At 34.9% G+C, this 14,087-nt stretch overlaps 1 pseudogene; it reads left to right on the top strand.

The window, feature by feature from the left end:
• The first annotated feature begins 952 nt into the window (after positions 1–952).
• LOC148291080 (disease resistance protein RPM1-like) overlaps positions 953–14,087 on the top strand; it is a 39,764-nt pseudogene continuing 26,629 nt past the window's right edge.

The raw sequence follows: 14,087 nt of genomic DNA, 5'->3' as shown, positions 1-14,087 counted from the left end.
ATTTTTGTTCAAGAAAAAGTACGAAAACCACCTTACTCTTCAAAAATAAAAATGTAATGACTTGCAGTTGTTTATATTTCAGGCCTAGTATCGTTGAGACAATTGAAGAAGTTGTTGCAAATGTGGTCGGTATCTTGAGGTTAGTATATGTATGTATATGTACTATGTATACCCTTTGAGGCTTTCTCAGATGACGATCCAAAAAGTGTAGCTATGTACTATTAGATTTATTTTGAGCTAGTAGCTTAGCTTGGAAGTCTCTTTGTATGATTTAGGTTTATTGGTTGTAATTCATTATTGTTTCTTATATTCATTCATTTATGCCTAGACTATTGATTGAAGTCTGTAAATATACAAGAAGAAGAAGGCACAAACTGAAAGTCCCTGATTCATTGATTTTATGGGAAACTTTTTGTTGTTGAGTTTGAATAATTTTATTGAAAATCGTCCATATATGATAGGTTTAATATCGACGAGTATTTGATGTATCAAGAAGACAATACAGGAGACGATTTAGATGAGGATTCAAACCATCGTCGAATAAGGAAATTAGAAGGGGAACATATTCAAGAAACTCTTAGGCGCATCTTCTTCTCTACATTAATGAGGAAAATGATATTTATCTTATCATGTGTTGGCAGAGGTATTTTGAGTCGGTTCTTCTTTTCTTTGTAGTTGCTGCTGCTGACTGTATCTTCTGTTCTTCTTTTCTTATGGAGACTAGTATTTTGTTTTATGCATTGAATAATTATAACATGATGGATGAAATATCAATTTTGCTATTTATTATTTTTAATTTATATTAGTTTAATCTCCGTATTGGGACGTATCTGTATCCCAGTTGTTGACGTATCAGCTTATCGTAGACCGCAAAAATTTCCTTTACATTGAGTACTTGCTTCGCCACGCTAAGAAACAGCTTGATCAGCTCAGGAGCCCTGATATTGTTGGATTATCACCCCTGAATGTCAGTTTTTCGCAGACAAAACATCCTACAAATTGAAGTAAGAATTTCATCTATTCTTATTTACTCGTCGAGCCAAATTTAGTTTGATCCATTGTTTAAACAGAGCAACAGAGGAAAATAAATTTTTGGCTGAAATTTCCATGTTACTATAAAATCTCAATGTGCGATTCATTGATGGTCATGGCCTGTTTCAAGTCCTGTTTTCTGTGTTGCTTATTGTTCGTTAGACGATAAATAAAGACCAATGATTGATTGTGGAAATGGTAAGCAAATATTACTTTCGAAGACTGATCGGTAAAAGGATACATAGAAATATAATTCAAAGTTGCGTTTGGTATTAACAAACTTAATGGCTCGCTAAAGCAAGACCCCAAAACCAGAACTGCAACAAACTAAGAAATGGAGGAGACAATAAAACCCAGAAGAGCAAACAAGGAAAAGAACCCAACAAGATGTTATGGCCATAAAACAGAACAGGAACCCAAATTCAACCTCGACAACCAGGAACTAAAACCTCAAGCAAAGAATGCTCATTGCACAAAAGCATCTTTATTACAATTAAAGCAGTCCATTGTATCAAAAGAAAATGGTATTGAATCCAACCAATGCTTTTCTTACTATGAGCTTATTATTTTCATGCGATATAAAAGAGGATTTGCTTATATTGCCCAATCTTCCATCTAGTATAACTGATATATCTGTGTTATAAAGCGAGACAAATAATATGCAAATGTGGGTTAAGTCAGTTGACCAATGCAATAAGTTGGACCTTTTGCACCCAAGTTCAAATCCCCTTCTGTTAATATGAAAATTGTATTGTCATTTCCTTGACTCTAGCATAGGTTGGGAGTTAGTGTGTGAATATCGTTTACTAGAAGTTTTGGCGCAACACATTCAATCCCAGATTTCTGAAGTGTGACTTGATTGATATGAGGAAACTGATTTCAGGTAAATCATGACATAATCATGCATTCATTATAGGATTCCTAGTTTGAATTATTTTCACTCAAGTATTTTTATGTTAATCCTATTTTTAATAGGATTAGATTTTTTCTCTTGATATTATTTCCTACTTGATTGGTCTAATTAATTTGTTTAGGTAGATATTGTTTTAAAAGATTGGCTGTAGTGGAAAGTCATTAGGTTTCCTCTCATCTTGCATTAGTTGGCGTCATCACATAGCAAGTAAATGGAATTAGAATTTATATTGATAATTGGATAATTGTTTGGCTGTTGTTTTGGCGTCTCAATAGAGAGACCTTTTTGCATCATGTTTTGAAGTCTTAGTTGAATGGGTCTTTTAGTTGCATTGGTGGTGTAGTGACGTGGGGTTTCTCTCCAGGTAGAGAAACCGGCTTTGAATAAAAAGGATTGTTGTTCCTTTTCACAGATAGCTTTTCAACGCATGAATTTTTGAGCATATCAAATCTGTTTTTGAGAAAACTGCTGTGCTTATTTTTCTTAGATAAGTCATCAAGTGTTCCTTGTTTACTTGGTGCACTATTACAAAAAGCGCAAAAGACTACCAGAAAACAACGACGGTTTATCAAAAAACCGTCGTTGTTTTTAAAAAGACGACGGTAATTGAAAGCCGTCGTAGATACATAACTTAAACACCTAAAAAACCGGGAACCGCATAGATATTTTTAAAACACGACATACCAAATTAAAAAAGAATCGTCTTATTAAAAAGGTTTTATTCCGAGTTAAAATCAAAACCTAAAAACAACGACTGCATCTATGAAGCTACCGCCGTAGAAAGTAAAGACGACGGTTTGAAAATAAGCCGCCGTGTTAACTCATGAATAAAAACGACCAAATTTTCTTAGTCAGCGACGCATAAATTCAAAGGAATCGACGACCGTAGATTACAAAAAATTCGCCGTATTCAATTTATTTACCATGACGGTAAATATAAATTTATCAACTTTTTAATTACAGTATACTACGACGGTATCTATAAATCTACTGTCTGCATAATTTGTACTAATCACGATGGTTTGTTCAATTAACGACGTATAAAATTTCTTTACCACTTCGTGGAGTTAAAAATACCGTCGTATTAATAAACTTTATACAACTATAATTATCTATAAACCGTCGTCTTAATTTTTATTGCTTTTTAAGATTCATTTATTGGATTTTTTTTCCTACGGCGATAGATAAACAGTATGACAAGATTTGTTATAACCCACGACGGTTTATATAGAAAACCGTCGTCACAGTTAAATTAAAGTGAAGTCTTACCAGAATGAACTCTGTTCCTCATCATAATCGAACCAACACACAAAGACAATATTTTAGACATTGATGATTTGTGTATCTTTGTGTCTTTGAGATACACAAAGACACACACACACATCAACATCCAAAACATTTGCTTTCAAAAAAATGAAAAATGACGACCGCAGCCAAATTGAAAAATGAAAGCGTGTTTGTGTCTTTGCTAACTGACATTTGCTTTCAGAAAGACAATTTTTTAGAAGTTGATGATGTGTGCGTGTTTGTGTCTTTCAGATACAAATTGAAAAACGCGAACACACATCAACATCCAAACTGAAAAATGAAAGCGAGGTGAGACAGAGCCAAGAGCAAGAAGAAGTTGAAACCCTAATTGAAAAATGAAAGCGAAAGAAGGACTGAAAAACCCTTATTTATAAAATAATCTTTTATACCACGTCAGTTATATTAAAATTAGCGACGTCTAAATGAAACCATAGACGTCGTTTAAAAATAAACTGAGGTCGTATAAATTTAATTAACAACGACGTTATATAAAAAAACGACGTTGTCATTTTTTGAAAAACTAATTTCTTATGTAATTAAAAAGTTTACACGTCGGTATGCGTAATTAAAACGACGTTCTATAGATATTTAACGTCGTTATTATTGAGTATAGGTCATTGTGTAAATTTGAAAATGACGGGTTACATCTTTTTGAAGAAAATATCGTCGTGTAATTAGATATAAACACGGCGTTTTATGAAAACTAGGGGTCGTTAAAACCATTTTACTAGGGCGGTGGAAACCTATACCGCCGTATAATGTCAGATACTAGGGCGCTTTCTATTAATCGCATCGTTTTATGAAACGGTATGTTAGTATACTAAACTTTTCGTCTACTTGACTTACACTTGCACTGTTTCCAAACCCGAGAAAAAATTTCAAGCTCCGAGAGAAAACTTTTCGTCATTTTTCCTTCTCAAAGTGCTGTCGGTGTATCTCATCGTCTTCCTCTCCTCTTCGTCTTCATCTCTGAACTGAAACATCAAACTCCGAGAGAAAAACTTTCATTGCACGCAAAAGGTAAGCATTTCTCACTATTTTTGTTGCTGTTTTGCATGCGCATATCATTTTTGTTTTGAATATAGGTTTTTGTTTTGAAAATCTTTTTACATTTTTTCTCGCGAAAATCATTTTAATTCTTTCCAAGTTTGATAAAATATACAGACAAAGAAGGAAAGTTTCCAACTTTGAACACAACTATGTTTCTTCTACTTCAACTAAATAAGATGACGGTAGCTTCTTATTTACGTGGTTAGATTTATAGACCACGACGGTTCGTCAGTCGTCCTAGCGTCGTCTGAAAGTTGTTCTACGTTGTTTTTTAAAATGACCGTTGTTTTTTTATTTGATTGTCTAAGATATATTCATCGCACGTTTGATTTCTCTTAACCATGGTTTTTGTTTTGAAAATCTTTTACGTTTTTCCTAATTTGATAAAATACAAAGACAAAGAAAGAAGGGTTTGGAACAACTTCTCCGTTTTTGTTTTTCATCTTATAGAGATGACGATATCTTATTATTCACGTCGTTTGAATTGTCATACCACGACGATATATTAATATTAATGTCGTTTGCATTTCAATATCACAATGGTATTGTTGGCTGTGCAAATCTCACGGCCTGGTGCTCCGGGCCGAGGGGATGTGCGTTAACACGTGGCTTCCTGCTTTTGGATGCGGTGCGGTTGTGCGCGGGTGTGCCAGCATGGTCTACCGTGCGTCAAGATGTTGATGTGGATAGAATGGTTAAGTGGTGTGCCTGTTTGGACTTGACTTCTAATCAAACGGTTGTGGCCGAGAGAGGAACTGATCTCGGCCGTCAGGGTCACGGCCTGAGCTACAAGACCGTTTAGTAGTGGTGTTGGTGGTGGGTTTTGGGCGGTGCTCCGGCGCGTTGCTCGATGAGCGACGGTCGTATGATATATGGGGTGAATGAGAGAGTAACAGAGATGGTGCTCCGGCGCCTTGAAAATCAAGGGTCGTATGATATATTGATGAATGGATTTTCCTTACAATCTAACACTACTCCTAGGAAAGCAAGTAAAGATATTGAAAGTGCATTATAGGAAAATATAAGTTGCTCCGTGGGAGGCTTTGGTTTGGTGTTTGAACCCTTTGAATATAGCTTGAGCCTTGTATTTATAGGAAGAGTTCCTGGAGGAGTAATCGAGGCTGAAAATTTGCATGGTGGAGCCTGGTTAGAGCAAGTGGGCAGTCCAATCGACATTTGGGATCGTGAAGTATGGTGATGTGACCCCATAAATCCCGGTAAATCTCGGCCGCCGCCCTGATCGTGGGTTCTGTGCTTCTGGCCATGGAGGCGCATTTATTGCACTGATAGCTGGTGACCTAATCTCTCAAGCTGTAAGAATCCTTGCGAGAATGTTTGCGTCTAATCACTCTGATTCCTATCACCAAATCCTGACTTCAGTCACTTCCCACCTTCCCTCGTGCATTAAATGCTTATTCGTGGCCAGTGAGTTTGCAGCAATAAACAGAGGCATTACTTCATTAAATGAAGCATGGGACCCTGCTGTCACGTGATGATTTGACTTTAATACCTTTGGCCGTGATTTTGTTCGGCCTCGGCCTCGGCCTATAATCGAGGCCGAGATGATCATGCCTTAGCAATTTTTCTTTTGTTTTCAGGAAGGCCAAACATCTTGGCGAAACGCAGCGTTTTAGTTTCACGAGCAAGTGCTAGGGCCGAGAAAAGGGGCTCCTTCGGTCAGTTTATGGCCGTGATTTATTAGGCACAAACAGATATATAAATATCGCCATGATAAAGTCTTATTACGTCTTCTGTTATATTTTTGCGTCGTGTGAATAGAATTACTACATCCACATTTTTTTAAAAATGTCGTTGTTTGAAATGAAAATCTAAAATATTTTCACCTGAATGTCTGAATCTGGAATCACTTCTCTGTTTTTTGTAATTATATTATAAGACATCAGTGGTTTATTATTGACGTTGTTTTAATGTATTAACCACGTCGGTAGTTAAGTACCGTCGTTTTAAAGGTTTATTACGTCTGATGTTATGTTATTGCGTCGTGTGAAATTTAATAATATGGCATTTTTTATAAATAACCGTCATGTGTTATCTTAATTTTTTTTTGAAATATTTTCACTTGCAGGTTTGATTTGTCTGTAACCATGGTTTCTCAAGACCAAAGTAAGGACTCTGGGTTGAAAAAAAATGAAGGTAAGGAGCTTAAAGTTGTAAATCCTCAAGCCAAGTCCTCGAAGAAGATGAAGTTTGTTTCATCTGCTGAGACAGAACCAGGCAGCACGACAACATTTTCTGAGGAGCCAAAGTCAAGTCGGGGTATAAGCACAATGCCCCGTGTTGTGAAGAGAAAATATCAGAAAATCAAGCCAGTTGTTGAGTACAATAAAAGGGGGAAACCATGTGGCCCTGCACATACTGAGATGCAGTCCTACATTGGTGTGTTGGCATGCTCCAGAGTCCCACTTGTGGACAAGAATTGGGCTGAAATCCCCAAGGATATAAAAGAGCAGATTTGGGAAGCCGTTGACATGGCTTTTGTGGTAGGTCATGGGGGCAAGAAACTGGTGTTATCTTCTGCTGCCAAGAAATGGAAGGATTTCAAGTCTACACTAACGAGGCATCATATCCTTCCATTCATCAAGGAGAAGGAGAAATTAAGCCAACCCCCTGAACTATATAAATTCATAGAGAAAGCAGACTGGGATGCCTTTGTAGCTTCAATGTTATCTGAACAATTTGTGTCTATGCATTTTGAACAAGCACAGAGGAGGGAGAAACTTGAGTACAATCATCGATTGTCTCGAAAAGGATATGCTGGTTTGGAGGATCAATTGGAGGAAACCATGCCCGGGGTACAAATTGATCAATCTACCTTATGGAAGAAAGCTAGAGAAGACAAACACGGTAACATCCTGGATCCAAAGGTGGCAGAGAAAGCAAAATTAATTGTAAGCCTACTCACTCTGTTTTTAATTTTATTTAAAAACGTCGTTAAAGGTCTGAATCTGGAATCACTACTCTGTTTTTTGTAATTATATCATAAGACGTCGGTGGTTTATTATTGACGTCGTTTGAAACTTTTAACCATGTCGAAATAAATTGTAAGCCTACTCACTCTGTTTTAAATTTTTATTAAACTGTGTATTGCCATGATAATTCTTATTATGTCTTTTGTTACTACATCGAAATTTGTTAAAAAACGTCGTTAAAGGTCTGAATTTGGATTCACTACTCAGTTTTTTGTAATTATATCATAAGACGTTGGTGGTTTATTATTGACATCGTTTGAACTTTTAATCACGTCAGTAGTTAAGTACCATCGTTATAAATATATGATCACGTCGATTGTTATGATATTGCGTTGTGTGAAATGTTATAATACGTCATTTTTTATAAATAACCATCGTGTGTTTTCTTATGCTGACTTTTTAATATGTCTTTGTTTTAGGATGAATTGCAAAAACAAGTCTCTAAAGGCACTCTTACTGTATCTGGAAGTAATGATGTGTTGACAATGGCTTTGGGTCCCGAGCATCCAGGGAGAGTTAGTGGGGTAGGGGCTGGGATTTCCACTAGGCAATACTTCAATTTACCTAGACAACAGAGGGTAAAGTTTGCCGATCAATTAAAGGAAAGTGTAAGACTTGTCCTTCAAGAAGAGACTTTGAAGATGGAGGCTAGATCAAGGGAAGAGACTTTAAAGATGGAGGCTAGAACCAAGCAATTGGTAGAAGCTGAGAGGGAAAATTTGCTGAGTCAGCTTTCCCAACTCTTGCCCAATTTTGATCCAAGCATGCTTAAACTGAAAACTAACCCCTGTGAAATCCAAGGTCAAGAGCAAAGTCCCAAAAATCCAATGTCGGACAAAGCAAGCTGCTCTGGGGCTCTTGATGTGAGAGCCCTACATTTTGAGGATGATACTGCCAAGGGTGGGGAAAAGCAGGATGAAATGGTAACATCTCTTAACTTTGAATTCTCTGTTTTTTAAAAAGTCATTAGACGTCGTTATTGTGAATCACAGTCGTTAGATTAAAAACTACGACGGTTTATATTTACCGCCGTTTGAAATTACAAACCACGACGCATGTATTAATAAATCGTCGTTTGGAATGCAATACCACGACAGTGGAAAGGATTGAGTTATTGTCGTATTTAGTTTACTTGTTTTACAAGCTATCTTCATTGACACAACCCCACTCTCTGTATCTCTCTCTCTCTCTCTCTCACTCTTTTTATCTGCAATTGCTGTCATCTGTGTTTCTGCTAAAAAAGGCTGGTACACTATGGAATCTGGATTTTTGAAAACTTTTATGGTGATTTAGACGACGGTTTTAGTCCTTACCGACGTAATAGATAAATCCCCACGACGTTTATTATTTACCGTCGTTTAATGGTTTTTAGACGTCCGTAATTCTTACATACCGTCTTATGTTATGCCTTACCACGACGGTTTAATTTAATTTTTTTTTACTTTTTGTACAATCTTTCTTATATATGTTTCTTTATTTCTTAAAACAGAAATCCAGGGATGTAGAAAAGCAAGATGAAAAGGTAAATTCTCATAAATTTGCCTTTTTCATTTGTTTTTCAATTTTCAAACGTCGATATTTTCTTTAAACCGTCGTTTGTTTTAAATTTCCACGACAGTTTTGTTTTTAAATGAATTTTTAAATTTTTGTACAAGCTATCTTATATATCTCTCTTTATTTATTAAAACAGAAATCCAGTGTTGGAGAAAAGCAAATTGAAAAGGTAAATTCATTATCTTCACCACGATAGTGTTTTGTTACCGTCGTTTAAATTATTTTCAGACGACGGTTGTTTCATTAAACTATCGTGTTTATTGATTTACCACGTCACTTTATGTTGCTTTATTTCTTTAAACAGAATACTGAAGTACCTAATTATTCAAAGCTGGAGGTGCCATCTTCTTTACAATCCTTTTGTCGTTATGTGGAAACGACACTAAAGCCTCAGGAGAAGATTATGACCTTTACAATTGAGAAGGAGGTGTTTGGTGAAGATCGTAGTACCTTCGTCTTAAATGAAGATATTACACAGTCTGCAGGCATGGAAGAAATTGGGGCTACTGTGGTTGCAGTATATATGAGGTTTGTCCTTATCAAATATTCATTTCACACTCTCCGTTTTGTTGAAAAAAAAAGTCATGTGATCATTTCATATATATATATATATATATATATATATATATATATATATATATATATATATTAGGTGCCTATTTGATAATTTGATAGCTGCAAATATGGTGAACATGGTTGGCCTTATCGACCCTGCTCAAGTTAGTGTCAACTCTGGGTCATTAACTGAGAGATCACATTTGGTAGCCAATCGACTTCAAAAGACAGATGTTGAACAAATTTTCATGATGCCTTACAATCCAGGGTTAGTCTCCTTAACAGGATTTTGTTTGTATGATGCACTGCGTATAAAACTGTTTAACCTTTATATTTATTTTGTGTAGCCGTCATTGGGTCTTGTTCATTATGAGAGCAAAGAAGGAGGCTGTGTATTTTTTGGATCCACTGCCTGGAAATCGAGTTGTTGATGAGGAGGCAAAAACATAATGAACAGTGCTATCAAAATGTATAATTCACACATAGGCAGACAAGGCCGTAAAGCACTTATTTGGAAAACTCTACCAGGCACACCAAAGCAACCAAGCAGTGTAGAATGCGGCTATTATGTCATGCGCTTTATGAGAGACATCATCATGGATCCTTCCTTGGAGTTTGAGAAGATGGTAAGAAGAAAATTTTCAGATTTATTTTATGTGGTTTTTGTATTATCAACGACGATAAATTCAAAATACCGTTGTTGAATCGATATACTATGTCGGTAATGAAAAATAGCGTCGTCTGTGGATATCAAATATTGAATTTCTGTGTATTTATAAAGCCTAAATAATCATTGTTTATGGATTGCAGTTTGCCAAGGGAAAAGATCAACCGCCATACCCCAAAGAAGCCATTGATGAAGTGAGGAAAGAATGGGCAGAGTTTGTTTTACTTCATATGGAGTAGAGGATTTTTAGAACCCTTAACATTTTTATATAATGTACAAATTTTGTTAGAATTAGACAAGTTTTTGTACAAATTTTTCTCTATAATATACATCCTTTTTTTCCCTGTAAATTTGTTGATGTTTTCGTTATTTTAAAAAAAAAAAAGAAATTGCGTGACTGACGTGTAATAAACGTTTCAACGACATAATTATATCAAACACCGTCATCTTATTGCATGTTCAATTTATTACAACCGATGTTGAAAAAAATAACAACGTCATCATTTGAAACAAACCAGAAGTAAAAGGATATTTAGACGACACTCTTAATGAACTAGATGACGTAGTAATTAAATTAAACGGCAATAAGTTAATAGTTTGAGTCGTGATATACAGTTTGTACGTCGGTGACAGCCATTAAACGACATTTTTTTTTTACAAGTAAGTCGTTTATTATGTTTTACAACGTTGTTCTTTTCTTAGCGCCGACGTGGTTTGTTTGTGTTTATTTCCATTTAATTCAAAATATTCAAAATAAATTTAAAATAAATCCAAAAAATACAACGTCAACTCCTATGAAGTCATTGAGATATTTTCTTCTTAATTTGGCTTGAGCTGAACCTCCCTGCAAATTTGTTGAGGTTTTCATGTTGTGAAAAACCCAAGTTCATGTTGAACCAAATTTGTAACAACAGAAAGCTGAATTCTGCTTGACTCGTCTGAGTTGGATCGTCGATGTTTTAGGAAGGGCGCTTTGTAAACCGTCGTTTATCTAAACCGATGTTGTAACAAATAACAACGTCATCTTTTGAAACAAAAGAGACGTAAAAGGTTTTTCAGACGATGCTCTTTCTAGATACCGTCGTAATGAGAATTAAACGGCAATAAATAATTACTTTAGTTCGTATATACAGTTTGTACGTCGGTGTGTGTGTAAAAACCGCCATTTTTTCTTTTAAAGACGACTATTTTTACAAGTAAGTCGTTTATTTGTATTTATAACGTCGTTCCTTTCTTAGCGCCGACGTGGTTTGTTGGTGTTTGTAATAATATTTTATTCTATTTAATTCAAAATATTCATAATAAATTTAAAATAAATCCAAAAAATGCACCGTCAACTCCTATGACGTCATTGAGATATTTTCTTCCCCCTTAAGCTTAAAAAAAATGCAATTTGAGTAATAAAAATTTAAAATGACCTCCAAAAAAAAAATTGTTTTGATGTGTCACAACATCACTTCTAGTTTGATGGTTGAGGGTTTAGGGTTTAGGGTTTAGGGGGTTAAATGTTTATTTTTGGGGTTTATTGTTTATGGTTGATATATATTAGGCCGTAAAACCATAAACCCTTTTCTAAAATTATTTTTAAAAAATATATAATTTAGGGTTTATTTTTTAGGGTTTAGGGTTTAGGGTATTAATGTAATAAGCGTCATGTTTATTTATATTTTTAACGACGGTTTGTTTGTTTTCCGTCGATGATATACGAAGAGCGCTTTCTAAACCGTCGTTTCTTTAAAATGACGTTGTACAGGAATAACAACGTCATCGTTTTTTAAAAAGAGACGTAAAAGGCTATTCAAACGATGCTCTTGGTTCTACAGATGACGTGGTTTAATTGAAATTAGACGGTGATAAGTTAAGAGTTTAAGTTGTGGAATAAAGTGTGTACGTCGGTTTTGGTGAACAAATCGCCATGGTTTTTCCTTTAAACGAGGTCTTTTTTGCAAGTATGTCGTTTATTACGGTTTACAACGTCTTTACTTTCTTAATGCCGACGCGGTTTGTTGGTGTTTGAAAGAATATCTTATTCTATTTAATTCAAAATATTCATAATAAATTTAAAATAAATCCAAAAAATGCAACGTCAACTCCTATGAAGTCATTGAGATATTTTCTTCCCCCTTAAGTTTAACAAAATGCAGTTTGAGTAATACAAATTTAAAATGACCTCCAAAAAAAAAAATTGTTTTGATGTGTCACAACGTCACTTATAGTTTGATGGTTGAGGGTTTAGGGTTTAGGGGGTTAAAGGTTTATTTTTGGGGTTTATTGTTTATGGTTGATATATATTAGGCCGTAAAACCATAACCCTTTTCTAAAATTATTTGTAAAAACAATATAATTTAGGGTTTATTTGTTAGGGTTTAGGGTTTAGGGTTTAGGGTATTAATGTAATAACCGTCATGTTTATTTATATTTTTAACGACGGTTTGTTTGTTTTCCGTCGATGATATATGAAGAGCGCTTTCTAAACCGTCGTTTCTTTAAAATGACGTTGTAAAGGAATAACAACGTCATAGTTTTTTAAAAAGAGACGTAAACGGTAATTCAAACGACGCTCTTGGTTCTACAGATGACGTGGTTTAATTGAAATTAGACGGCGATAAGTTAAGAGTTTGAGTCGTGGAATAAAGTTTGTACGTCAGTTTTGGTGAACAAATTGGCATGGTTTTTCCTTTAAACGAGGTCTTTTTAGCAAGTATGTCGTTTATTACGATTTACGTCTTTACTTTCTTAACGCCGACGTGGTTTGTTGGTGTTTGTAAGAATATTTTATTCTATTTAATTCAAAATATTCAAAATAAATTTCAAATAAATCCAAAAAATGCAACGTCAACTCCTATGAAGTCATTGAGATATTTTCTTCCCCCTGATCCCTTTTCTAAAATTATTATTTTTTAAAAAAAAGTTTAGGTTTTATTTATTAGGGTTTAGGGTATATTTGTCTATTTAATTTTCTGTTCATTCCACCCGTTCGCGCACGAGTTTGAATTCCAGCAAAACCAAACCCCACATATATACTTAGTTTCTAATACGTCAGTTTTGTTTTTTTGTGTCGTAAGGAGTTACCACGACGCATTTCGTGTAATATGCGTCATATTTCTTTTGAATTTTTAATGACGGTGTTTTGGTTTTGCATCGTAAATATATTTACCACGACCTCTTTAATGTAATAAGCGTCATGTTTATTTTGAAATTTTAACGACGGTTATTTTGTTTTCTGTTGATGTTTTAAAGAGCGCGCTTTCTAAAAATTTCCCCGCGACCTAAAATTTTCTGATTTCGCTCTAAGTCTTATACTTGTAACCCTGAACCAAGTTGGCCATAATCTGTGACCTAAAACATTTCGCTCTCTCACTTCAACTCTAATTCAAAGTTGGGCTCTCCAGGCTCCGTCGAATCCAAGTTGGGCATAATCTGTGAGCTCTGCCTACCTGTAAGTACAAACCCTAATCTCATGCTTGTAAATTCATTGAATGATATTCAGTTATGTGTTAAAGGGTTTTAGATATATGTTTTGCGATATTTTAATGTTGTCGGAGGTATGGGTTCATGGATTTAATGTTTAATGTTTTCATGCTTAGTATATGTTGGTTTGTTGTCGGATCTTATGAATCGGGAATGGATTTAATGTTTTCATGCTTAGTATATGTTGGTTTCATGCTTAGTATACATGTTCTTAATACCCAACATAAAAATTAATGTATATGTTGTGTTCTTAATATATTTTGGGTTCTTGAAAATAAACTGGGATTTCAACCATTGTGAATGCTTTTTTAGGCATACGACGACGGTTCAATTTGTTTGCCTTTGTTTTTTGCTAGCATTAGAAGACGTTTTTTTGAAAACCCGTCGTCTATATATGTCTAATACGTCTGTTGTTGTTTAAAAACCGTCGTTTGTATACTATATTACTTGCTATTAAAACCCTATATAATTTGCTATAATGATGGTCATTGCTTGTCTTTTCACTTTATTATAGATAATATGGTATAGTGTCGTAGATGGATAAGTC

The sequence above is a fragment of the Prunus avium genome, chromosome 8 (assembly GCF_965620075.1).
Source record: "Prunus avium chromosome 8, drPruAviu1.hap1.1, whole genome shotgun sequence".
NCBI lineage: Eukaryota > Viridiplantae > Streptophyta > Magnoliopsida > Rosales > Rosaceae > Prunus > Prunus avium.
This window is presented reverse-complemented; position numbering and strand designations above follow the sequence as displayed.